This window comes from Schistocerca serialis, chromosome 5, assembly GCF_023864345.2.
Source record: "Schistocerca serialis cubense isolate TAMUIC-IGC-003099 chromosome 5, iqSchSeri2.2, whole genome shotgun sequence".
Classification (NCBI taxonomy): domain Eukaryota; kingdom Metazoa; phylum Arthropoda; class Insecta; order Orthoptera; family Acrididae; genus Schistocerca; species Schistocerca serialis.
The window spans coordinates 836,554,564-836,581,415 of NC_064642.1; positions in this window are offsets into that span (position 1 = coordinate 836,554,564).

A 26,852-nucleotide genomic window follows, 5' to 3' on the forward strand; every position below is an offset into this window, starting at 1 on the left:
TTCCGATGCAATTTATGTGTTTCATAGTCAATAAGAATCTCAGAGGGATTCAGTAAACATGAAGTGAACCATCGGAATCTATAACTAGTGTCACAGGAATGGTTCACAACATAGACAGTAAGAAGAGTCAGTTTTCATGTACTTAAGTCGGCATTGTGCCTTTTGTAGTTATTCCGATGCAATTTCTGTGTTTCATCGTCAATAAGAAGGTCAGAGGGATACAGTTAAGCTGAAGTGAAGCATCGGAATCAATAACTAGTGTCACAGGAATCGTTCCAACCATAGACAGTAAGAAGGGTCAGTCTTCTTGTACTTAAGTCGGCATTGTGCCTTTTCTATTTCATTCCGATGCAATTTCTGTGTCTGATTGTCAATAAGACAGTCAGAGGGATACAGTAAGAATGAAAAGAAGCATCGGAATCTATAACTAGTGTCACAGGAATGGTTCAAAACATAGACAGTAGCAAGAGTCAGCTTCCTTGTACTTAAGTCGGCATTGTGCCTTTTGTATTTAACACCGATGCAATCTCTGTGTTTCATCGTCAATAAGAAGGTCAGAGGGATACAGTAAACCTGAAGTGAAGCATCGGAACCTATAACTAGTGTCACAGGAATGGTTCAAAACATAGACAGTAAAAAGAGTCAGTTTTCTTGTAAATAAGTCGGCATTGTGATTTTTTATTTAATTCCAATGCCTTTTCTGTGTTTCATCGTCAATACGAAGGTCAGAGGGATACAGTAAACCTGAAGTGAAGCATCGGAATCAATAACTAGTGTCACATGAATGGTTCAAACATAGACAGTAAGAAGAGTCAGTTTTCTTAAACATAAGTCGGCATTGGACCTTTTGTATTTAATTCCGAAGCAATTTCTGTGTTTCATCGTCAATAAGAAGGTCAGATGGATACAGTAAACCTGAAGTGATGTATCGGAAGCTATAACTAGTGTAACATGAATGGTTCAAAACATAAACAGTAAGTAGAGTCTGTTTTCTTGTACTAAAGTCGGCATTGTGCCTTTTGTATTCAATTCCGATGCAATTTTCGTGTTTCATCGTCAATAAGTAGATCAGAGGGATACAGTAAACCTGAAGTGAAGCATCGGAATCAATAACTAGTGTCACAGGAATGGTTCAAAACATAGACAGTAAGAAGAGTCAGTTTTCTTGTACTTAAGTAGGCATTGTGATTTTTTGTAAAATTCCGATACCTTTTCTGTGTTTCATCGTCAATAAGAAGGTCAGAGGGATACAGTAAACCTGAAGTGAAGCATCGGAATCTATAACTAGTGTTACAGGAATGGTTCAAAACATAGACAGGAAAAGAATTAGTTTTCTTGTACTTAAGTCCGCATTGTTCTTTTTGTATATAATTCCGATGCGATTTCTGCGTTTCATCGTCAATAAGAGGGTCAGAGGGATACAGTAAACCTGAAGTGAAGCATCGGAATCTATATCTAGTGTCACAGGAATGGTTCAAAACATAAACAGTAAGAAGAGTCAGTTTTCTTGTACTTACGTCGGCATTGTGCATTTTGTATTTAATTCCGATGCAATTTCTATGTTTCATCGTCAATAAGAAGGTCAGAGGGATTCAGTAAACCTGAAGTGCAGCATCGGAATCTATAACTAGTGTTACAGGAACGGTTCAAAACATAGACAGTAAGAAGAGTCAGTTTTCTTGTACATAAGTCGGCATTGTGCCTTTTGTATTAAATTCCGATGCAATTTCTGTGTTTCATCGTCGATAAGAAGGTCAGAGGGATACAGTAAACCTGAAGTGAAGCATCGGAATCTATAACTAGTGTTACAGGAATGTTTCAAAACATAGACAGTAAGAAGAGTCAGTTTTCTTGTACATAAGTCGGCATTGTGCCTTTTGCATTTAATTCCGATGCAATTTCTGTGTTACATCGTCAATAAGAAGGTCAGATAGATACAGTAAACCTGAAGTGAAGCATCGGAAGCTATAACTAGTGTAACATGAATGGTTCAAAGTATAGACAGTAAGAAGAGTCTGTTTTCTTGTACTTAAGTCGGCATTGTGCCTTTTGTATTTAATTCCGATGCAATTTCTGTGTTTCATCGTCAATAAGAAGGTCAGAGGTATACAGTAAACCTGAGATGAAGCATCGAATCTATAACTAGTGTTACAGGAATGGTTCAAAGTATAGACAGTAAGAAGAGTCTGTTTTCTTGTACTTAAGTCGGCATTGTGCCTTTTGTATTCAATTCCGATGCAATTTCTGTGTTTCATCGTCAATAAGAAGGTCAGAGGGATATAGTAAACCTGGAGTAAAGCATCGGTATTTATTACTAGTGTCACATGAATGGTTCAAAACATAGACAGCAATAAGAGTCAGTTTTCTTCTACTTACGTCGGCATTGTGCATTTTGTATTTAATTCCGATGCAATTTCTATGTTTCATCGTCAATAAGAAGGTCAGAGGGATTCAGTAAACCTGAAGTGCAGCATCGGAATCTATAACTAGTGTTACAGGAACGGTTCAAAACATAGACAGTAAGAAGAGTCAGTTTTCTGGTACATAAGTCGGCATTGTGCCTTTTGTATTAAATTCCGATGCAATTTCTGTGTTTCATCGTCGATATGAAGGTCAGAGGGATACAGTAAACCTGAAGTGAAGCATCGGAATCTATAACTAGTGTTAAAGGAATGGTTCAAAACATTGCCAGTAAGAAGAGTCAGTTTTCTTGTACATAAGTCGGCATTGTGCCTTTTGTATTTAATTCCGATGCAATTTCTGTGTTACATCGTCAATAAGAAGGTCAGATGGATACAGTAAACCTGAAGTGAAGCATCGGAAGCTATAACTAGTGTAACATGAATGGTCAAAGTATAGACAGTAAGAAGAGTCTGTTTTCTTTTACTTAAGTCGGCATTGTGCCTTTTGTATTTAATTCCGATGCAATATCTGTGTTTCATCGTCAATAAGAAGGTCAGAGGGATTCAGTAAACCTGAAGTGCAGTATCGGAATCTATAACTAGTGTTACAGGAACGGTTCAAAACATAGACAGTAAGAAGAGTCAGTTTTCTTGTACATAAGTCGGCACTGTGCCTTTTGTATTAAATTCCGATGCAATTTCTGTGTTCATCGTCGATAAGAAGGTCAGAGGGATACAGTAAACCTGAAGTGAAGCATCGGAATCTATAACTAGTGTTACAGAATGGTTCAAAACATAGACAGTAAGAAGAGTCAGTTTTCTTGTACATAAGTCGGCATTGTGCCTTTTGTATTTAATTCCGATGCAATTTCTGTGTTACATCGTCAATAAGAAGGTCGGATGGATACAGTAAACCTGAAGTGAAGCATCGGAAGCTATAACTAGTGTAACATGAATGGTTCAAAGTATAGACAGTGAGAAGAGTCTGTTTTCTTGTACTTAAGTCGGCATTGTGCCTTTTGTATTTAATTCCGATGCAATTTCTGTGTTTCATCGTCAATAAGAAGGTCAGAGGTATACAGTAAACCTGAGATGAAGCATCGAATCTATAACTAGTGTTACAGGAATGGTTCAAAGTATAGACAGTAAGAAGAGTCTGTTTTCTTGTACTTAAGTCGGCATTGTGCCTTTTGTATTCAATTCCGATGCAATTTCTGTGTTTCATCGTCAATAAGAAGGTGAGAGGGATATAGTAAACCTGGAGTAAAGCATCGGTATTTATTACTAGTGTCACATGAATGGTTCTAAACATAGACAGCAATAAGAGTCAGTTTTCTTCTACTTACGTCGGCATTGTGCATTTTGTATTTAATTCCGATGCAATTTCTATGTTTCATCGTCAATAAGAAGGTCAGAGGGATTCAGTAAACCTGAAGTGCAGCATCGGAATCTATAACTAGTGTTACAGGAACGGTTCAAAACATAGACAGTAAGAAGAGTCAGTTTTCTTGTACATAAGTCGGCATTGTGCCTTTTGTATTAAATTCCGATGCAATTTCTGTGTTTCATCGTCGATATGAAGGTCAGAGGGATACAGTAAACCTGAAGTGAAGCATCGGAATCTATAACTAGTGTTACAGGAATGGTTCAAAACATTGACAGTAAGAAGAGTCAGTTTTCTTGTACATAAGTCGGCATTGTGCCTTTTGTATTTAATTCCGATGCAATTTCTGTGTTACATCGTCAATAAGAAGGTCAGATGGATACAGTAAACCTGAAGTGAAGCATCGGAAGCTATAACTAGTGTAACAAGAATGGTCAAAGTATAGACAGTAAGAAGAGTCTGTTTTCTTGTACTTAAGTCGGCATTGTGCCTTTTGTATTTAATTCCGATGCAATTTCTGTGTTTCATCGTCAATAAGAAGGTCAGAGGGATACAGTAAACCTGAGATGAAGCATCGAATCTATAACTAGTGTCACAGGAATGGTTCAAAAAATAGACAGTAAGAAGATTCAGTCTTCTTGTACTTCAGTCGTCATTGTGCCTTTTCTATTTCATTCCGATGCAATTTCTGTGTCTAATCGTCAATGAGACAGTCAGAGGGATACAGTAAACCTGAAGTGAAGCATCGGAATCTATAACTAGTGTCACAGGAACGGTTCAAAACATAGACAGTAAGAAGAGTCAGTTTTCTTGTACTTAAGTAGGCATTGTGCCTTTTGTATTTAATTCCGATGTAATATCTGTGTTCTTCAACAATAAGAAGGTCAGATTGATACAGTAAACCTGAAGTTAAGCATCGGAATCTATAACTAGTGTCACAAGAATGGTTCAAACATAGACAGTAAGTAGAGTCAGTTTTGTTTTACTTATGTCGGCATTGTGCCTTTTGTATTTAATTCCGATGCAATTTCTGTGTTTCATTGTCAATAAGATGGTCAGAGGGATACACTAAACCTGAAGTGAAGCATCGGAACCTATAACTAGTGTCACATGAATGGTTCAAACATAAACAGTAAGAAGAGTCTGTTTTCTTGTACATAAGTCGGCATTGTGCCTTTTGTACTTTATTCCGATGCAATTTCTGTGTTTCATCGTCAATAAGAAGGTCGGAGGGATACAGTAAACCTGAAGTGAAGCATCGGACTCTATAATTAGTGTCACATGAATGGTTCAAAGCATAGACAGTAAGAGAAGTCAGTTATCTTGTACTTAAGTCGGCATTGTGCCTTTTGTTTTTAATTCCGATGCAATTTATGTGTTTCATAGTCAATAAGAAGGTCAGAGGGATTCAGTAAACATGAAGTGAACCATCGGAATCTATAACTAATGTCACAGGAATGGTTCACAACATAGACAGTAAGAAGAGTCAGTTTTCATGTACTTAAGTCGGCATTGTGCCTTTTGTAGTTATTCCGATGCAATTTCTGTGTTTCATCGTCAATAAGAAGGTCAGAGGGATACAGTAAACCTGAAGTGAAGCATCGGAATCTATATCTAGTGTCACAGGAATCGTTCAAACCATAGACAGTAAGAAGGGTCAGTCTTCTTGTACTTAAGTCGGCATTGTGCCTTTTCTATTTCATTCCGATGCAATTTCTGTGTCTGATCGTCAATAAGACAGTCAGAGGGATACAGTAAAAATGAAAAGAAGCATCGGAATCTATAACTAGTGTCACAGGAATGGTTCAAAACATAGACAGTAGCAAGAGTCAGTTTTCTTGTACTTAAGTCGGCATTGTGCCTTTTGTATTTAACTCCGATGCAATCTCTGTGATTCATCGTCAATAAGAAGGTCAGAGGGATACAGTAAACCTGAAGTGAAGCATCGGAATCTATAACTAGTGTCACGTAAATGGTTCAAACATAGACAGTAAGAAGAGTCAGTTTTGTTTTACCTATGTCGGCATTGTGCCGTTTGTATTTAATTCCGATGCAATTTCTGTGTTTCATCGTCAATAAGAAGGTCAGAGGGATACAGTAAACCTGAAGTGAAGCATCGGAATCTATAACTAGTGTTACAGGAATGGTTCAAAACATAGACAGGAAAAGAATTAGTTTTCTTGTACTTAAGTCGGCATTGTTCTTGTTGTATATAATTCCGATGCGATTTCTGCGTTTCATCGTCAATAAGAGGGTCAGAGGGATACAGTAAACCTGAAGTGAACCATCGGAATCTATATCTAGTGTCACAGGAATGGTTCAAAACATAAACAGTAAGAAGAGTCAGTTTTCTTGTACATAAGTCGGCATTGTACCTTTTGTATTAAATTCCGATGCAATTTCTGTGTTTCATCGTCGATACGCAGGTCAGAGGGATACAGTAAACCTGAAGTGAAGCATCGGAATCTATAACTAGTGTTACAGGAATGGTTCAAAACATAGACAGTAAGAAGAGTCAGTTTTCTTGTACATAAGTCGGCATTGTGCCTTTTGCATTTAATTCCGATGCAATTTCTGTGTTACATCGTCAATAAGAAGGTCAGATGGATACAGTAAACCTGAAGTGAAGCATCGGAAGCTATAACTAGTGTAACATGAATGGTTCAAAGTATAGACAGTAAGAAGAGTCTGTTTTCTTGTACTTAAGTCGGCATTGTGCCTTTTGTATTTAATTCCGATGCAATTTCTGTGTTTCATCGTCAATAAGAAGGTCAGAGGGATACAGTAAACCTGAGATGAAGCGTCGAATCAATAACTAGTGTCATAGGAATGGTTCAAAGCATAGACAGTAAGAAGAGTCAGTTTTCTTGTACATAAGTCGGCATTGTGCCTTTTGTACTTTATTCCGATGCAATTTCTGTGTTTCATCGTCAATAAGAAGGTCGGAGGGATACAGTAAACCTGAAGTGAAGCATCGGAATCTATAACTAATGTCACAGGAATGGTTCACAACATAGACAGTAAGAAGAGTCAGTTTTCATGTACTTAAGTCGGCATTGTGCCTTTTGTAGTTAATTCCGATGCAATTTTTGTGTTTCATCGTCAATAAGAAGGTCAGAGGGATATAGTTAAGCTGAAGTGAAGCATCGGAATCAATAACTAGTGTCACAGGAATCGTTCAAACCATAGACAGTAAGAAGAGTCAGTTTTCTTGTACTTAAGTCGGCAATGTCCCTTTTGTATTTAATTCCGATGAAATTTCTGTGTTTCATCGTCAATAAGAAGGTCAGAGGGATACAGTAAACCTGAGATGAAGCATCGAATCTATAACTAGTGTCTCAGGAATGGTTCAAAGCATAACCAGTAAGAAGAGTCAGTCTTCTTGTACTTAAGTCGGCATTGTGCCTTTTCTATTTCATTCCGATGCAATTTCTGTGTCTGATCGTCAATAAGACAGTCAGAGGGATACAGTAAAACTGAAAAGAAGCATCGGAATCTATAACTGGTGTCACAGGAATGGTTCAAAAGATAGACATTAGCAAGAGTCAGTTTTCTTGTGCCTTTTGTATTTAACTCCGATGCAATCTCTGTGTTTCATCGTCAATAAGAAGGTCAGAGGGATACAGTAAACCCGAAGTGAGGCATCGGAAGCTATAACTAGTGTAACATGAATGGTTCAAAACATAAACAGTAAGTAGAGTCTGTTTTCTTGCACTAAAGTTAGCATTGTGCCTTTTGTATTCAAATCCGATGCAATTTCTGTGTTTCATCGTCAATAAGTAGGTCAGAGGGATACAGTAAACCTGAAGTGAGGCATCGGAATCTACAACTAGTGTCACAGGAATGGTTCAAAGCATAGACAGTAAGAAGAGTCAGTTTTCTTGTACTTAAGTAGGCATTGTGATTTTTTATTTAATTCCGATACCTTTTCTGTGTTTAATCGTCAATAAGAAGGTCACAGGGATACAGTAAACCTGAAGTGAAGCATCGGAATCTATAACTAGTGTCACGTAAATGGTTCAAACATAGACAGTAAGAAGAGTCAGTTTTCGTTTACTTATGTCGGCATTGTGCCTATTGTATTTAATTCCGATGCAATTTCTGTGTTTCATCGTCAATAAGAAGGTCAGAGGGATACAGTTAACCTGAATTGTAGCATCGGAATCTATAACTAGTGTTACAGGAATGGTTCAAAACATAGACAGGAAAAGAATTAGTTTTCTTGTACTTAAGTCGGCATTGTTCTTTTTGTATTTAATTCCGATGCGATTTCTGCGTTTCATCGTCAATAAGAGGGTCAGAGGGATACAGTAAACCTGAAGTGAAGCATCGGAATCTATATCTAGTGTCACAGGAACGGTTCAAAACATAGACAGTAAGAAGAGTCAGTTTTCATGTACTTAAGTCGGGATTGTGCCTTTTGTGTTCAATTCCGATGCAATTTCTGTGTTTCAACGTCAATAAGAAGGTCAAAGGGATACACTAAACCTGAAGTGAAGCATCGGAATCTATAACTAGTGTCACATGAATGGTTCAAACATAAACAGTAAGAAGAGTCTGTTTTCTTTTACATAAGTCGGCATTGTGCCTTTTGTATTTAATTCCGATGCAATTTCTGTGTTTCATCGTCAATAAGAAGGTCAGAGGGATACAGTAAACCTGAAGTGAAGCATCGGAATCTATAACTAGTGTTACAGGAATGGTTCACAACATAGACAGGAAAAGAATTAGTTTTCTTGTAATTAAGTCGGCATTGTTCTTTTTGTATTTAATTCCGATGCGATTTCTGCGTTTCATCGTCAATAAGAGGGTCAGAGGGATACAGTAAACCTGAAGTGAAGCATCGGAATCTGTATGTAGTGTCACAGGAATGGTTCAAAACATAGACAGTAAGAAGAGTCAGTTTTCTTGTACTTAAGTCGGGATTGTGCCTGTGTTATTCAATTCCGATGCAATTTCTGTGTTTCATCGTCAATAAGAAGGTCAGAGGGATACAGTGAACCTGGAGTAAAGCATCGGTATTTATAACTAGTGTCACATGAATGGTTCAAAACATAGACAGCAATAAGAGTCAGTTTTCTTGTACTTACGTCGGCATTGTGCATTTTGTATTTAATTCCGATGCTATTTCTATGTTTCATCGTCAATAAGAAGGTCAGAGGGATTCAGTAAACCTGAAGTGCAGCATCGGAATCTATAACTAGTGTTACAGGAACGGTTCAAATCATAGACAGTAAGAAGGGTCAGTTTTCTTGTACATAAGTGGCCATTGTGCCTTTTGTATTAAATTCCGATGCAATTTCTGTGTTTCATCGTCAATAAGAAGGTCAGATGGATACAGTAAACCTGAAGTGAAGCATCGGAATCTATAACTAGTGTCACGGGAGTGGTTCAAAACATAGACAGTAAGAAGAGTCAGTTTTCTTGTACTTAAGTAGGCATTGTGATTTATGATTTAATTCCGATACCTTTTCTGTGTTTCATCGTCAATAAGAAGGTCAGAGGGATACAGTAAACCTGAAGTAAAGCATCGGAATCTATAACTAGTGTCACGTAAATGGTTCAAACATAGACAGTAAGAAGAGTCTGTTTCCTTTTACTTATGTCGGCATTGTGCCTTTTGTATTTAATTCCGATGCAATTTCTGTGTTTCATCGTCAATAAGAAGGTCAGAGGGATACAGTAAACCTGAAGTGAAGCATCGGAATCTATAACTAGTGTCACATGAATGGTTCAAAACATACACAGCAATAAGAGTCAGTTTTCTTGTACTTACGTCGGCAATGTGCATTTTGTATTCAATTCCGATGCAATTTCTATGTTTCATCGTCAATAAGAAGGTCAGAGGGATTCAGTAACCCTGAAGTGAAGCATCGGAATCTATAACTAGTGTTACAGGAACGGTCAAAACATAGACAGTAAGAAGAGTCAGTTTTCTTGTACATAAGTGGGCATTGTGCCTTTTGTATTAAATTCCGATGCAATTTCTGTGTTTCATCGACGATAAGAAGGTCAGAGGGATACAGTAAACCTGAAGTGAAGTAGCGGAATCTATAACTAGTGTTACAGGAATGGTTCAAAACATAGACAGTAAGAAGAGTCAGTTTTCTTGTACATAAGTCGGCATTGTGTCTTTTGTATTTAATTCCGATGCAATTTCTGTGTTTCATCGTCAATAAGAAGGTCAGATGGATACAGTAAACCTGAAGTGAAGCATCGGAAGCTATAACTGATGTAACATGAATGGTTCAAAATATAGACAATAAGAAGAGTCTGTTTTCTTGTACTTAAGTCGGCATTGTGCCTTTTGTATTTAATTCCGATGCAATTTCTGTGTTTCATCGTCAATAAGAAGGTCAGAGGGATACAGTAAACCTGAAGTGAAGCATCGGAATCTATAACTAGTGTCACAGGAATGGTTCAAAACATAGACAGTAAGAAGAGTCAGTTTTCTTGTACTTAAGTAGGCATTGTGCCTTTTGTATTTAATTCCGATGTAATATCTGTGTTCTTCAACAATAAGAAGGTCAGAGGGATACAGTAAACGTGAAGTTAAGCATCGTATTCTATAACTAGTGTCACAAGATAGGTTCAAACATAGACAGTAAGAAGAGTCAGTTTTCTTTTACTTATGTCGGCATTGTGCCTTTTATATTTAATTCCCATGCAATTTCTGTGTTTCATCGTCAATAAGAAGGTCAGAGGGATACACTAAACCTGAAGTGAAGCATCGGAATCTATAACCAGTGTCGCATGAATGGTTCAAACATAAACAGTAAGAAGAGTCTGTTTTCTTGTACATAAGTCGGCATTTTGCCTTTTGTATTTAATTCCGATGCAATTTCTGTGTTTCATCGTCAATAAGAAGGTCAGAGGGATACAGTAAACCTGAAGTGAAGCATCGGAATCTATAACTAGTGTCACATGAATGGTTCAAACATAAACAGTAAGAAGAGTCTGTTTTCTTGTACTTAGGTCGGCATTGTGCCTTTTTATTTAATTCCGATGCAATTTATGTGTTTCATAGTCAATAAGAAGGTCAGAGGGATTCAGTAAACATGAAGTGAACCATCGGAAACTATAACTAGTGTCACAGGAATGGTTCACAACATAGACAGTAAGAACAGTCAGTTTTCATGTACTTAAGTCGGCATTGTGCCTTTTGTAGTTAATTCCGATGCAATTTCTGTGTTTCATCGTCAATAAGAAGGTCAGAGGGATACCTTTAAGCTGAAGTGAAGCATCGGAATCTATAACTAGTGTCACAGGAATCGTTCAAACCATAGACAGTAAGAAGAGTCAGTTTTCTTGTACTTAAGTCGGCATTGTGCTTTTTGTATTTAATTCCGATTAAATTTCTGTGTTTCATCGTCAAGAAGAAGGTCAGAGGGATACAGTAAACCTGAAGTGAAGCATCGGAATCAATAACTAGTGTCACATGAATGGTTCAAACATAGACAGTAAGCAGAGTCAGTTTTCTTAAACATAGGTCGGCATTGTACCTTTTGTATTTAATTCCGATGCAATTTCTGTGGCTCATCGTCAATAAGAAGGTCAGATGGATACAGTAAACCTGAAGTGAGGCATCGGAAGCTATAACTAGTGTAACATGAATGGTTCAAAACATAGACAGTAAGTAGAGTCTGTTTTCTTGTACTAAAGTCGGCATTTTGCCTTTTGTATTTATTTCCGATGAAATTTCTGTGTTTCATCGTCAATAAGAAGGTCAGAGGGATACAGTAAACCTGAAGTGAAGCATCGGAATCTATAACTAGTGTCACAGTTATGGTTCAAAACATAGACAGTAAGAAGAGTCAGTTTTATTGTACTTAAGTAGGCATTGTGATTTTTTATTTAATTCCGATACCTTTTCTGTGTTTCATCGTCAATAAGAAGGTCAGAGGGATACAGTAAACCTGAAGTGAAGCATCGGAATCTATAACTAGTGTCACAGGAATGGTTCAAAACATAGACAGTAAGAAGAGTCAGTTATCTTGTACTTAAGTCGGCATTGTGCCTTTTGTATTCAATTCCGATGCAATTTCTGTGTTTCATCGTCAATAAGAAGGTCAGAGGGATACAGTAAACCTGGAGTAAAGCATCGGTATTTATAACTAGTGTCACATGAATGGTTAAAAACATAGACAGCAATAAGAGTCAGTTTTCTTGTACTTACGTCGGCATTGTGCATTTTGTATTTAATTCCGATGCAATTTCTATGTTTCATCGTCAATAAGAAGGTCAAAGGGATTCATTAAACCTTTAGTGCAGCATCGGAATCTATAACTAGTGTTACAGGAACGGTTCAAAACATAGACAGTAAGAAGAGTCAGTTTTCTTGTATATAAGTCGGCATTGTGCCTTTTGTATTAAATTCCGATGCAATTTCTGTGTTTCATCGTCGATAAGAAGGTCAGAGAGATACAGTAAACCTGAAGTGAAGCATAGGAATCTATAACTAGTGTTACAGGAATGGTTCTAAACATATACAGTAAGAAGAATCAGTTTTCTTGTACATAAGACGGCATTGTGCCTTTTGTATTTAATTCCGATGCAATTTCTGTGTTTCATCGTCAATAAGAAGGTCAGATGGATACAGTAAACCTGAAGTGAAGCATCGGAATCTATAACTAGTGTCACAGGAATGGTTCAAAACATAGACAGTAAGAAGAGTCAGTTTTCTTGTACTTAAGTAGGCATTGTGCCTTTTGTATTTAATTCCGATGTAATATCTGTGTTCTTCAACAATAAGAAGGTCAGAGGGATACAGTAAACCTGAAGTTAAGCATCGGAATCTATAACTAGTGTCACAAGAATGGTTCAAACATAGACAGTGTGTAGAGTCAGTTTTCTTTTACTTATGTCGGCATTGTGCCTTTTGTATTTGATTCCGATGCAATTTCTGTGTTTCATCGTCAATAAGAAGGTCAGAGGGATACAGTAAACCTGAAGTGAAGCATCAAAATCTATAACTAGTGTCACAGGAATGGTTCAATCATAGACAGTAAGAAGAGTCAGTTTTCTTGTAATTAAGTCGGCATTGTGCCCTTTGTATTTAATTCCGATGCAATTTCTGCGTTTCGTCGACAATAAGAAGGTCAGAGGGATCCAGTAAACCTCAAGTGAAGCATCGGAATCAATAACTAGTGTCACATGAATGGTTCAAACATAGACAGTAAGAAGAGTCAGTTTTCTTGTACATAAGTCGGCATTGTGCCTTTTGTATTTAATTCCGATGCAATTTCTGTGCTTCATCGTCAATAAGAAGGTCAGATGGATATGGTAAACCTGAAGTGAAGCATCGGAAGCTATAACTAGTGTAACATGAATGGTTCAAAACATAGACAGTAAGAAGAGTCTGTTTTCTTGTACTTAAGTCGGCATTGTGCCTTTTGTATTTAATTCCGATGCAATTTCTGTGTTTCATCGTCAATAAGAAGGTCAGAGGGATACAGTAAACCTGAAGTGAAGCATCGGATTGTATAACGAGTGTCACATGAATGGTTTAAAACATAGACAGTAAGAAGAGTCAGTTTCTTGTACTTAAGTCGGCATTGTACCTTTTGTATTTAATTCCGATGCAATTTCTGTGTTTCATCGTCAATAAGAAGGTCAGAGGGATACAGTAAACCTGAAGTGAAGCATCGGAATCTATAACTAGTGTTACAGGAATGGTTCAAAACATAGACAGGAAAAAGAATTAGTTTTCTTGTACTTAAGTCGGCATTGTTCTTTTTGTATTTAATTCCGATGCGATTTCTGCGTTTCATCGTCAATAAGAGGGTCAGAGGGATACAGTAAACCTGAAGTGAAGCATCGGAATCTATATCTAGTGTCACAGGAATGGTTCAAAACATAGACAGTAAGAAGAGTCAGTTATCTTGTACTTAAGTCGGCATTGTGCCTTTTGTATTCAATTCCGATGCAATTTCTGTGTTTCATCGTCAATAAGAAGGTCAGAGGGATACAGTAAACCTGGAGTAAAGCATCGGTATTTATAACTACTGTCACATGAATGGTTCAAAACATAGACAGCAATAAGAGTCAGTTTTCTTGTACTTACGTCGGCATTGTGCATTTTGTATTTAATTCCGATGCAATTTCTATGTTTCATCGTCAATAAGAAGGTCAGAGGGATTCAGTAAACCTTTAGTGCAGCATCGGAATCTATAACTAGTGTTACAGGAACGGTTCATAACATAGACAGTAAGAAGAGTCAGTTTTCTTGTACATAAGTCGGCGTTGTGCCTTTTGTATTAAATTCCGATGCAATTTCTGTGTTTCATCGTCGATAAGAAGGTCAGAGGGATACAGTAAACCTGAAGTGAAGCATAGGAATCTATAACTAGTGTTACAGGAATGGTTCAAAACATAGACAGTAAGAAGAGTCAGTTTTCTTGTACATAAGACGGCATTGTGCCTTTTGTATTTAATTCCGATGCAATTTCTGTGTTTCATCGTCAATAAGAAGGTCAGATGGATACAGTAAACCTGAAGTGAAGCATCGGAATCTATAACTAGTGTCACAGGAATGGTTCAAAACATAGACAGTAAGAAGAGTCAGTTTTCTTGTACTTAAGTAGGCATTGTGCCTTTTGTATTTAATTCCGATGTAATATCTGTGTTCTTCAACAATAAGAAGGTCAGAGGGATACAGTAAACCTGAAGTTAAGCATCGGAATCTATAACTAGTGTCACAAGAATGGTTCAAACATAGACAGTAAGTAGAGTCAGTTTTCTTTTACTTATGTCGGCATTGTGCCTTTTGTATTTGATTCCGATGCAATTTCTGTGTTTCATCGTCAATAAGAAGGTCAGAGGTATACAGTAAACCTGAAGTGAAGCATCAAAATCTATAACTAGTGTCACAGGAATGGTTCAATCATAGACAGTAAGAAGAGTCAGTTTTCTTGTAATTAAGTCGGCATTGTGCCCTTTGTATTTAATTCCGATGCAATTTCTGCGTTTCGTCGTCAATAAGAAGGTCAGAGGGATCCAGTAAACCTCAAGTGAAGCATCGGAATCAATAACTAGTGTCACATGAATGGTTCGAAAATAGACAGTAAGAAGAGTCAGTTTTCTTGTACATAACTCGGCATTGTGCCTTTTGTATTTAATTCCGATGCAATTTCTGTGCTTCATCGTCAATAAGAAGGTCAGATGGATACAGTAAACCTGAAGTGAAGCATCGGAAGCTATAACTAGTGTAACATGAATTGTTCAAAACATAGACAGTAAGAAGAGTCTGTTTTCTTGTACTTAAGTCGGCATTGTGCCTTTTGTATTTAATTCCGATGCAATTTCTGTGTTTCATCGTCAATAAGTAGGTCAGAGGGATACAGTAAACCTGAAATGAAGCATCGGAATCTATAACTAGTGTCACAGGAATGATTGAAAACATAGACAGTAAGAAGAGTCAGTTTTCTTGTACTTAAGTAGGCATTGTGCCTTTTGTATTTAATTCCGACGTAATATCTGTGATCTTCAACAATAAGAACGTCAGAGGGGTACAGTAAACCTGAAGTGAAGCATCGGAATCTATAACTAGTGTCACATGAATGGTTCAAACATAGACAGTAAGAAGAGTCAGTTTTCTTTTACTTATGTCGGCATTGTGCCTTTTGTATTTAATTCCGATGCAAATTCTGTGTTTCATCGTCATTAAGAAGGTCAGAGGGATACAGTAACCCTGAAGTGAAGCATCGGAATCTATAACTAGTGTCACAGAAATGGTTCAAATCTTAGACAGGAAAAAGAGTTAGTTTTCTTGTACATAAGTCGGCATTGTGCCTTTTATATTTAATTCCGATGCAATATCTGTGTTTCATATACAATTAGAAGGTCAGCGGGATACAGTAAACCTGCAGTGATGCATCGGAATCTATAACTAGTGTTACAGGAATGGATCAAAACATAGACAGTAAGAAGAGTCAGTTTTCTTGTACTTAAGTCGGCATTGTGCATTTTATATTTAATTCCGATGCAATATCTGTGTTTCATATACAATAAGAAGGTCTGAGGGATTCAGTAAACCTGGAGTAAAGCATCGGAATTTATAACTAGTGTCACATGAATGGTTCAAAACATAGACTGTAATATGAGTCAGTTTGCTTGTACTTAAGTCGGCGTTGTGCCTTTTGTATTTAATTCCGATGCAATTTCTGTGTTTCATCGTCAATAAGAAGGTCAGAGGGGGAACAGTAAACCTGAAGTGAAGCATCGGAATCTATAACTAGTGTTACGGGAATGGTTCAAAGCATAGATAGTGAGAAGAGTCAGTTTTCTTGTACTTAAGTCGGCATTGTGCCATTTGTATTTGATTCCGATGTTGCATCTGTGTTCTTCAACAATAAGAAGGTCAGAGGGATACAGTAAACCTGAAGTGAGCATCGGAATCTATAACTAGTGTCACAGGAATGGATCAAAACGTAGACAGTAAGAAGAGTCAGTTTTTTTGTACTTAAGTCAGCATTGTGCCTTTTGTATTTAATTCCGAAGCAATTTCTGCGTCTCATCGTCAATAAGAAGGTCAGAGGGATACAGTAAACCTGGAGTAAAGCATCGGCATTTATAACTAGTGTTACATAAATGGTTCAAAGCATAGAGAGTAATAAGAGTCAGATTTCTTGAACTTAAGTCGGCTTTGTGCCTTTTGTATTTAATTCCGATGCAATTTCTGTGTTTCATCGTCAATAAGAAGGTCATAGGGATACAGTAAACCTGAAGTGAACCATCGGAATCTATAACTAGTGTCACAGGAATGGTTCAAAACATAGACAGTAAGAAGAGTCAGTTTTCTTGTACTTAAGTAGGCGTTGTGCCTTTTGTATTTAATTCCGATGTAATATCTGTGTTCTTCAACAATAACAAGGTCAGAGGGATACAGTAAACCTGAAGTCAAGCATCGGAATCCGTAACTAGTGTCTCATGAATGATTCAATCATAGACAGTAAGAAGGGTCTGTTTTCTTGTAGTTAAGTCGGCATTTTGCCGTTTGTATTTAATTCCCATGCAATTTCTGTGTTTCATCGTCAATACGTAGGTCAGAGGGGTACAGTAAACCTGAAGTGAATCATCGGAATCTGTAACTAGTGTCACAGGAATGGTTCAAAACATAGACAGGAAAAAGTGTCAGTTTTCTTGTACTTAAGTCGGCATTGTGCCTTTTGTATTTAATTCCGATGCAATTTCTGTGTTTCATCGTCAATAAGGTCAGAGGGATACAGTAAACCGGAAGTGAAGCATCGGAATCTATAACTAGTGTTACAGGAATGGTTCAATACATAGACAGTAAGAAGAGTCAGTCTTCTTGTACTTAATTCGGCATTGTGCGTTTTGTATTTAATTCCAATGCTATTTCTGTGCGTCATCGTCAAAAAGAAGGTCAGAGGGATACAGTAAACCTGAAGTGAGGCATCGGAATCTATAACTAGTGCCACAGGAATGGATCAAAACATAGACAGTAATAAGAGTCAGATTTCTTGTACTTAAGTCGGCATTGTGCCTTTTGTATTTAATTCCGAAGCAATTTCTGTGTTTCTTCGTCAATAAGAAGGTCAGAGGGATACAGTAAACATGGAGTAAAGCATCGGAAATGATAACTAGTGTCACATGAATTGTTCAAAACATAGACACTAATAAGAGTCAGTTTTCTTGTACTTAAGTCGGCATTGTGCCTTTTGTATTTAATTCCGATGCAATTTCTGTCTTTCATCGTCAATTAGAAGGTCAGAGGGATACAGTAAACCTGAAGTGAAGTATCGGAAACTATAAATAGTGTTACAGCAATGATTCAAAACATAGACACTGAGTAGAGTCAGTTTTCTTGTACTTAAGTCGGCGTTGTGCCTTTTGTATTTAATTCCGATGCAATTTCTGTGTTTCATCGTCAATAAGAAGGTCAGAGGGATACAGTAAACCTGAAGTGAAGCATCGGAAACTATAACTAGTGTCACAGGAATGGTTCAAAACATAAACAGTAAGAAGAGTCAGTTTTCTTGTACTTATGTCGGCATTGTGCCTTTTGTATTTAATTCCGATGCAATATCTGTGTTTCATCTTCAATTAGAAGGTCAGAGAGATACAGTAAACCTGAAGTAAAGCATCGGAAGCTATAACTAGTGTAACATGAATGGTTCAAAACATAGACAGTAAGAAGAGTCGGTTTTCTTGTACTTAAGTGGGCATTGTGCCATTTGTATTTAACCGATGCAATTTCTGTGTTTCATCTTCAATAAGAAGGGCAGAGGGATACAGTAAACCTGAAGTGAAGCATCGGAATCTATAACTAATGTCACAGGAATGGTTCAAACATAGACAGTAAGAAGAGTCAGTTTTCTTGTACTTAAGTAGGCATTGTGCCTTTTGTATTTAATTCCGATGTTGCATCTGTGTTCTTCAACAATAAGAAGGTCAGAGGGATACAGTAAACCTGAAGTGAGCATCGGAATCTATAACTAGTGTCACATGAATGGTTCAAACATAGACAGTAAGAAGAGTCAGTTTTCTTTTACCTATGTCGGCATTGTGCCTTTTGTATTTAATTCCGATGCAATTACTGTGTTTCATCGTCAGTAAGAAGGTCAGAGGGATACAGTAAACCTGTAGTGAAGCATCGGAATCTATAACTAGTGTCACAGGAATGGTTCAAAACATAGACAGGAAAAAGTGTTAGTTTTCTTGTACTTAAGTCGGCATTGTGCCTTTTGTATTTAATTCCGATGCAATTTCTGTGTTTCATCGTCAATAAGGTCAGAGGGATACAGTAAACCTCAAGTGAAGCATCGGAATCTATAACTAGTGTTACAGGAATGGTTCAATACATAGACAGTAAGAAGAGTCAGTTTTCTTGTACATAAGTCGGCATTGTGCCTTTTGTATTTAATTCCGTTGCAATTTCTGTGCTTCGTCGACAATAAGAAGGTCAGATGGATACAGTAAACCAGAAGTGAAGCATCGGAAGCTATAACTAGTGCAACATGCATTGTTCAAAACATAGACTGGAAAAAGAGTTAGTTTTCTTATACTTAAGTCGGCATTGTGCTTTTTGTATTTCATTCCGATGCGATTTCTGCGTTTCATCGTCAATAAGAAGGTCAGAGGGATACAGTAAACCTGAAGTGAAGTATCGGAATCTATATCTAGTGTCACAGGAATGGTTCCAAACATAGGGAGTAAGAAGAGTCAGTTTTCTTGTACTTAAGTCGGCATTGTGCCTTTTGTATTTAATTCCGATGCAATTTCTGTGTTTCATCGTCAATATGAAGGTCAGAGGGATACAGTAAACCTGAAGTGAAGCATCGGAAACTATAACTAGTGTCACAGGAATGGTTCAAAACATATGCAGTAGGAAGAGTCAGTTTTCTTGTACTTAAGTCGGCATTGTGCCTTTTGTATTTAATTCCGATGCAATATCTGTGTTTCATCTTCAATTAGAAGGTCAGAGGGATACAGTAAACCTGAAGTGAGGCATCGGAATCTATAACTAGTGCCACAGGAATGGATCAAAACATAGACAGTAAGAAGAGTCAGATTTCTTGTACTTAAGTCGGCATTGTGCCTTTTGTATTTAATTCCGAAGCAATTTCTGTGTTTCTTCGTCAATGAGAAGGTCAGAGGGATACAGTAAACCTGGAGTAAAGCATCGGAAATGATAACTAATGTCACATGAATAGTTCAAAACATAGACACTAATAAGAGTCAGTTTTCTTGTACTTAAGTCGGCATTGTGCCTTTTGTATTTAATTCCGATGCAATATCTGTCTTTCATTGTCAATTAGAAGGTCAGAGGGATACAGTAAACCTGAAGTGAAGCATCGGAATCTATAATTAGTGTTACAGCAATGATTCAAAACATAGACAGTGAGAAGAGTCAGTTTTCTTGTACTTAAGTCGGCGTTGTGCCTTTTGTATTTAATTACGATGCAATTTCTGTGTTTCATCGTCAATAAGAAGGTCAGAGGGATACAGTAAACCTGAAGTGAAGCATCGGAAACTATAACTAGTGTCACAGGAATAGTTCAAAACATAAACAGTAAGAAGAGTCAGTTTTCTTGTACTTAAGTCGGCATTGTGCCTTTTGTATTTAATTCCAATGCAATATCTGTGTTTCATCTTCAATTAGAAGGTCAGAGGGATACAGTAAACCTGAAGTAAAGCATCGGATGCTATAACTAGTGTAACATGAATGGTTCAAAACATGGACAGTAAGAAGGGTCTGTTTTCTTGTACTTAAGTCGGCATTGTGCCATTTGTATTTAACCGATGCAATTTCTGTGTTTCATCGTAAATAAGAAGGGCAGAGGGATACAGTAAACCTGAAGTGAAACATCGGAATCTATAACTAATGTCACAGGAATGGTTCAAACATAGACAGTAAGAAGAGTCAGTTTTCTTGTACTTAAGTAGGCATTGTGCCTTTTGTATTTAATTCCGATGTTGCATCTGTGTTCTTCAACAATAAGAAGGTCAGAGGGATACAGTAAACCTGAAGTGAGCATCGGAATCTATAACTAGGGTCACATGAATGGTTCAAACGTAGACAGTAAGAAGAGTCAGTTTTCTTTTACTTATGTCGGCATTGTGCCTTTTGTATTTAATTCCGATGCAATTACTGTGTTTCATCGTCAATAAGGTCAGAGGGATACAGTAAACCTCAAGTGAAGCTTCGGAATCTATAACTAGTGTTACAGGAATGGTTCAAAACATAGACAGTAAGAAGTGTCAGTTTTCTTGTACATAAGTCGGCATTGTGCCTTTTCTATCTAATTCCGTTGCGATTTCTGTGTTTCGTCGACAATAAGAAAGTCAGAGGGATACAGTAAACCTGAAAAGAGCATCGGAAACTATAACTAGTGTCACAGGAATGGTTCAAAACATAAACAGTAAGAAGAGTCAGTTTTCTTGTACTTAAGTCGGCATTGTGCCTTTTGTATTTAATTCCGATGCAATATCTGTGTTTCATCTTCAATTAGAAGGTCAGAGGGATACAGTAAATCTGAAGTGAGGCATCGGAATCTATAACTAGTGTCACAGGAATGGATCAAAACATAGACAGTAAGAAGAGTCAGATTTCTTGTACTTAAGTCGGCATTGTGCCTTTTGTATTTAATTCCGAAGCAATTTCTGTGTTTCTTCGTCAATAAGAAGGTCAGAGGGATACAGTAAACCTGGAGTAAAGCATCGGAAATGATAACTAGTGTCACATGAATAGTTCAAAACATAGACACTAATAAGAGTCAGTTTTCTTGTACTTAAGTCGGCATTGTGCCTTTTGTATTTAATTCCGATGCAATTTCTGTGTTTCATCGTCAATTACAAGGTCAGAGGGATACAGTAAACCTGACGTGAAGCATCTGAATCTATAATTAGTGTTACAGCAATGATTCAAAACATAGACAGTGAGAAGAGTCAGTTTTCTTGTACTTAAGTCGGCGTTGTGCCTTTTGTATTTAATTCCGATGCAATTTCTGTGTTTCATCGTCAATAAGAAGGTCAGAGGGATACAGTGAACCTAAATTGAATTATCGGAATCCATGACTAGTGTCACAGGAATGGTTCAAAACATAGACAGTAAGAATTGTCAGTTTTCTTGTCCTTAAGTCGGCATTGTGCCTTTTGTATTTAATTCCGATGCAATTTCTGTGTTTCATCGTCAATAAGAAGGTCAGAGGGATACAGTGAACCTGAAATGAAGCAACGGAATCTATAATTAGTGTCACAGGAATGGTTCAAAACATAGACAGTACAAAGAGTCAGTTTCCTTGTACTTAAGTCGGCATTGTGCCTTTGTATTTAACTCCGATGCAATTTCTGTGTTTCATCGTCAATAAGAAATTCAGAGGGATACAGTAAACCTGAAGTGAAGCAGCAGAATCTATAATTAGTGTCACACAAATGGTTCAAACATAGACAGTAAGAAGAGTCAGTTTTCTTGTACATAAGTCGGCATTGTGCGTTTTGTATTTAATTCCGATGCAATTTCTGTGTTTCATCGTCAATAAGAAGATCAGATGGATACAGTAAACCTGAAGTAAAGCATCGGAAGCTATAACTAGTGTAACATGAATGGTTAAAATCATAGACAGTAAGAAGAGTCAGTTTTCTTGTACTTAAGTCGGCATTGTGCCTTTTGTATTTAATTCCGATGCAATATCTGTGTTTCATCTTCAATTAGAAGGTCAGAGGGATACAGTAAACCTGAAGTGAGGCATCGGAATCTACAACTAGTGCCACAGGAAAATATCAAAACATAGACAATAAGAAGAGTCAGTTTTCTTGTCCTTAAGTCGGCATTGTGCCTTTTGTATTTAATTCCGATGCAATTTCTGTGTTTCATCGTCAATAAGAAGGTCAGAGGGATACAGTGAACCTGAAATGAAGCAACGGAATCTATAATTAGTGTCACATTAATGGTTCAAAACATAGACAGTACAAAGAGTCAGTTTCCTTGTACTTAAGTCGGCATTGTGCCTTTGTATTTAACTCCGATGCAATTTCTGTGTTTCATCGTCAATAAGAAGGTCAGAGGGATACAGTAAACCTGAAGTGAAGCATCGGAATCTATAACTAATGTCACAGGAATGGTTCAAACATTGACAGTAAGACGAGTCAGTTTTCTTGTACTTAAGTAGGCATTGTGCCTTTTGTATTTAATTCCGATGTTGCATCTGTGTTCTTCAACAATAAGAAGTTCAGAGGGATACAGTAAACCTGAAGTGTGCATCGGAATCTATAACTAGTGCCACATGAATGGTTCAAACATAGACAGTAAGAAGAGTTAGTTTTCTTTTACTTATGTCGGCATTGTGCCTTTTGTATTTAATTCCGAATCAATTACTGTGTTTCATCGTCAATAAGAAGGTCAGAGGGATACAGTAAACCTGAAGTGAAGCATCGGAATCTATAACTAGTGTCACAGGAATGGTTCAAGGCATAGACAGGAAAAAGAGTTAGTTTTCTTGTACTTAAGTCGGCATTGTGCTTTTTGTATTTCATTCCGATGCGATTTCGGCGTTTCATCGTCAATACGAAGGTCAGAGGGATACAGTAAACCTGAAGTGAAGCATCGGAATCTATTTCTAGTGTCACTGAATGGTTCAAAACATAGACAGTAAGAAGAGTCAGTTTTCTTGTACGTAAGTCGGCATTGTGCATTTTATATTTAATTTCGATGCAATTTCTGTGTTTCATCGTCAATAAGAAGGACAGAGGGATACAGTAAACCTGAAGTGAAGCATCGGAATCTATAACTAGTGTTACAGGAATGGTTCAAAACATAGACAGTAAGAAGAGTCAGTTTTCTTGTACTTAAGTCGGCATTGTGCCTTTTGTATTTAATTCCGATGCAATATCTGTGTTTCATCTTCAATTAGAAGGTCAGAGGGATACAGTAAACCTGAAGTGAGGCATCGGAATCTACAACTAGTGCCACAGGAAAATATCAAAACATAGACAATAAGAAGAGTCAGATTTCTTGTACTTAAGTCGGCATTGTGCCTTTTGTATTTAATTCCGAAGCAATTTCTGTGTTTCTTCGTCAATAAGAAGGTCAGAGGGATACAGTAAACCTGGAGTAAAGCATCGGAAATGATAACTAGTGTCACATGAATAGTTCAAAACATAGACACTAATAAGAGTCAGTTTTCTTGTACTTAAGTCGGCATTGTGCCTTTTGTATTTAATTCCGATGCAATTTCTGTCTTTCATCGTCAATTAGAAGGTCAGAGGGATACAGTAAACCTGAAGTGAAGCATCGGAATCTATAATTAGTGTTACAGCAATGATTCAAAACATAGACAGTGAGAAGAGTCAGTTTTCTTGTACTTAAGTCGGCGTTGTGCCTTTTGTATTTAATTCCGATGCAATTTCTGTGTTTCATCGTCAATAAGAAGGTCAGAGGGATACAGTAAACCTGAAGTGAAGCATCGGAAACTATAACTAGTGTCACAGGAATGGTTCAAAACATAAACAGTAAGAAGAGTCAGTTTTCTTGTACTTAAGTCGGCATTGTGCCTTTTGTATTTAATTCCGATGCAATATCTGTGTTTCGTCTTCAACTAGAAGGTCAGAGGGATACAGTAAACCTGAAGTAAAGCATCGGAAGCTATAACTAGTGTAACATGAATGGTTCAAAACATGGACAGTAAGAAGAGTCTGTTTTCTTGTACTTAAGTCGGCATTGTGCCATTTGTATTTAACCGATGCAATTTCTGTGTTTCATCGTCAATAAGAAGGGCAGAGGGATACAGTAAACCTTAAGTGAAGCATCGGAATCTATAACTAATGTCACAGGAATGGTTCAAACATAGAGAGTAAGAAGAGTCAGTTTTCTTGTTCTTAAGTAGGCATTGTGCCTTTTGTATTTAATTCCGATGTTGCATCTGTGTTCTTCAACAATAAGAATGTCAGAGGGATACAGTAAACCTGAAGTGAGCATCGGAATCTATAACTAGTGTCACATGAATGGTTCAAACATAGACAGTAAGAAGAGTCAGTTTTCTTTTACTTATGTCGGCATTGTGCCTTTTGTATTTAATTCCGATGCAATTACTGTGTTTCATCGTCAGTAAGAAGGTCAGAGGGATACAGTAAACCTGTAGTGAAGCATCGGAATCTATAACTAGTGTCACAGGAATGGTTCAAAACATAGACAGGAAAAAGTGTTAGTTTTCTTGTACTTAAGTCGGCATTGTGCCTTTTGTATTTAATTCCGATGCAATTTCTGTGTTTCATCGTCAATAAGGTCAGAGGGATACAGTAAACCTCAAGTGAAGCATCGGAATCTATAACTAGTGTTACAGGAATGGATCAAAACGTAGACAGTAAGAAGAGTCAGTTTTCTTGTACATAAGTCGGCATTGTGCCTTTTCTATTTAATTCCGTTGCAATTTCTGTGTTTCGTCGACAATAAGAAAGTCAGATGGATACAGTAAACCAGAAGTGAATCATCGCAAGCTATATTTAGTGTAACATGCATGGTTCAAAACATAGACTGGGAAAGAGTTAGTTTTCTTATACTTAAGTCGGCATTGTGCTTTTTGAATTTCATTCCGATGCGATTTCTGCGTTTCATCGTCAATAACAAGGTCAGAGGGATACAGTAAACCTGAAGTTAAGCATCGGAATCTATATCTAGTGTCACAGTAATGGTTCCAAACATAGAGAGTAAGAAGAGTCAGTTTTCATTAACTTAAGTCGGCATTGTGCCTTTTGTATTTAATTCCGATGCAATTTCTGTGTTTCATCGTCAATATGAAGGTCAGAGGGATACAGTAAACCTGACGTGAAGCATCGGAAACTATAACTAGTGTCACAGGAATGGTTCAAAACATAGAGAGTAAGAAGAGTCAGTTTTCTTGTACTTAAGTCGGCATTGTGCCTTTTGTATTTAATTCCGATGCAATATCTGTGTTTCATCTTCAATTAGAAGGTCAGAGGGATACAGTAAATCTGAAGTGAGGCATCGGAATCTATAACTAGTGTCACAGGAATGGATCAAAACACAGACAGTAAGAAGAGTCAGATTTCTTGTACTTAAGTCGGCATAGTGCCTTTTGTATTTAATTCCGAAGCAATTTCTGTGTTTCCTCGTCAATAAGAAGGTCAGAGGGATACAGTAAACCTGGAGTAAAGCATCGGAAATGATAACTAGTGTCACATGAATAGTTCAAAACATAGACACTAATAAGAGTCAGTTTTCTTGTACTTGAGTCGGCATTGTGCCTTTTGTATTTAATTCCGATGCAATTTCTGTGTTTCATCGTCAATTACAAGGTCAGAGGGATACAGTAAACCTGAAGTGAAGCATCGGAATCTATAATTAGTGTTACAGCAATGATTCAAAACATAGACAGTGAGAAGAGTCAGTTTTCTTGTACTTAAGTCGGCGTTGGGCCTTTTGTATTTAATTCCGATGCAATTTCTGTGTTTCATCGTCAATAAGAAGGTCAGAGGGATACAGTGAACCTAAATTGAATTATCGGAATCCATAACTAGTGTCACAGGAATGGTTCAAAACATAGACAGTAAGAAAGGTCAGTTTTCTTGTCCTTAAGTCGGCACTGTGCCTTTTGTATTTAATTCCGATGCAATTTCGGTGTTTCATCGTCAATAAGAAGGTCAGAGGGATACAGTGAACATGAAATGAAGCAACGGAATCTATAATTAGTGTCACAGGAATGGTTCAAAACATAGACAGTACAAAGAGTCAGTTTCCTTGTACTTAAGTCGGCATTGTGCCTTTGTATTTAACTCCGATGCAATTTCTGGGTTTCATCGTCAATAAGAAATTCAGAGGGATACAGTAAACCTGAAGTGAAGCAGCAGAATCTATAATTAGTGTCACACAAATGGTTCAAACATAGACAGTAAGAAGAGTCAGTTTTCTTGTACATAAGTCGGCATTGTGCCTTTTCTATTTAATTCCGTTGCAATTTCTGTGTTTCGTCGACAATAAGAAAGTCAGATGGATACAGTAAACCTGAAGTGAAGCATCGGAATCTATAACTAGTGTCACATGAATGGTTCAAAACATAGACAGTAAGACGAGTCAATTTCCTTGTACTTAAGTCGGCATTGTGCCTTTTGTATTTAATTCCGATGCAATTTCTGTGTTTCATCGTCAATAAGAAGGGCAGAGGGATACAGAAAAATTGAAGTGAAGCATCGTAATCTATACCTAGTGTCACAGGAATGGTTCAAAACATAGACAGTAAGAAGAGTCAGTTTTCTTGTTCTTAAGTCGGCTTTGTACCTTTTGTATTTAATTCCGATGCAATTTCTGTGTTTCTTCGTTAATAAGAAGTTCAGAGGGATACAGTTAACCTGAAGTGAAGCATCGGAATCTATAATTAGTGTCACAGGAATGGTTCAAAACATAGACTGTAAGAAAAGTCAGTTTTCTTGCACCTTAGTCGGCATTGTGAATTTTGTATTTAGTTCCGATGCAATTTCTGTGTTTCATAGTCAATAAGAAGGTCAGTGGGATACGGTAAACCTGAAGTGAAGCATCGGAATCTATAACTAGTGTCGCAGGAATGGTTCAAAACATAGACAGGAAGAAGAGT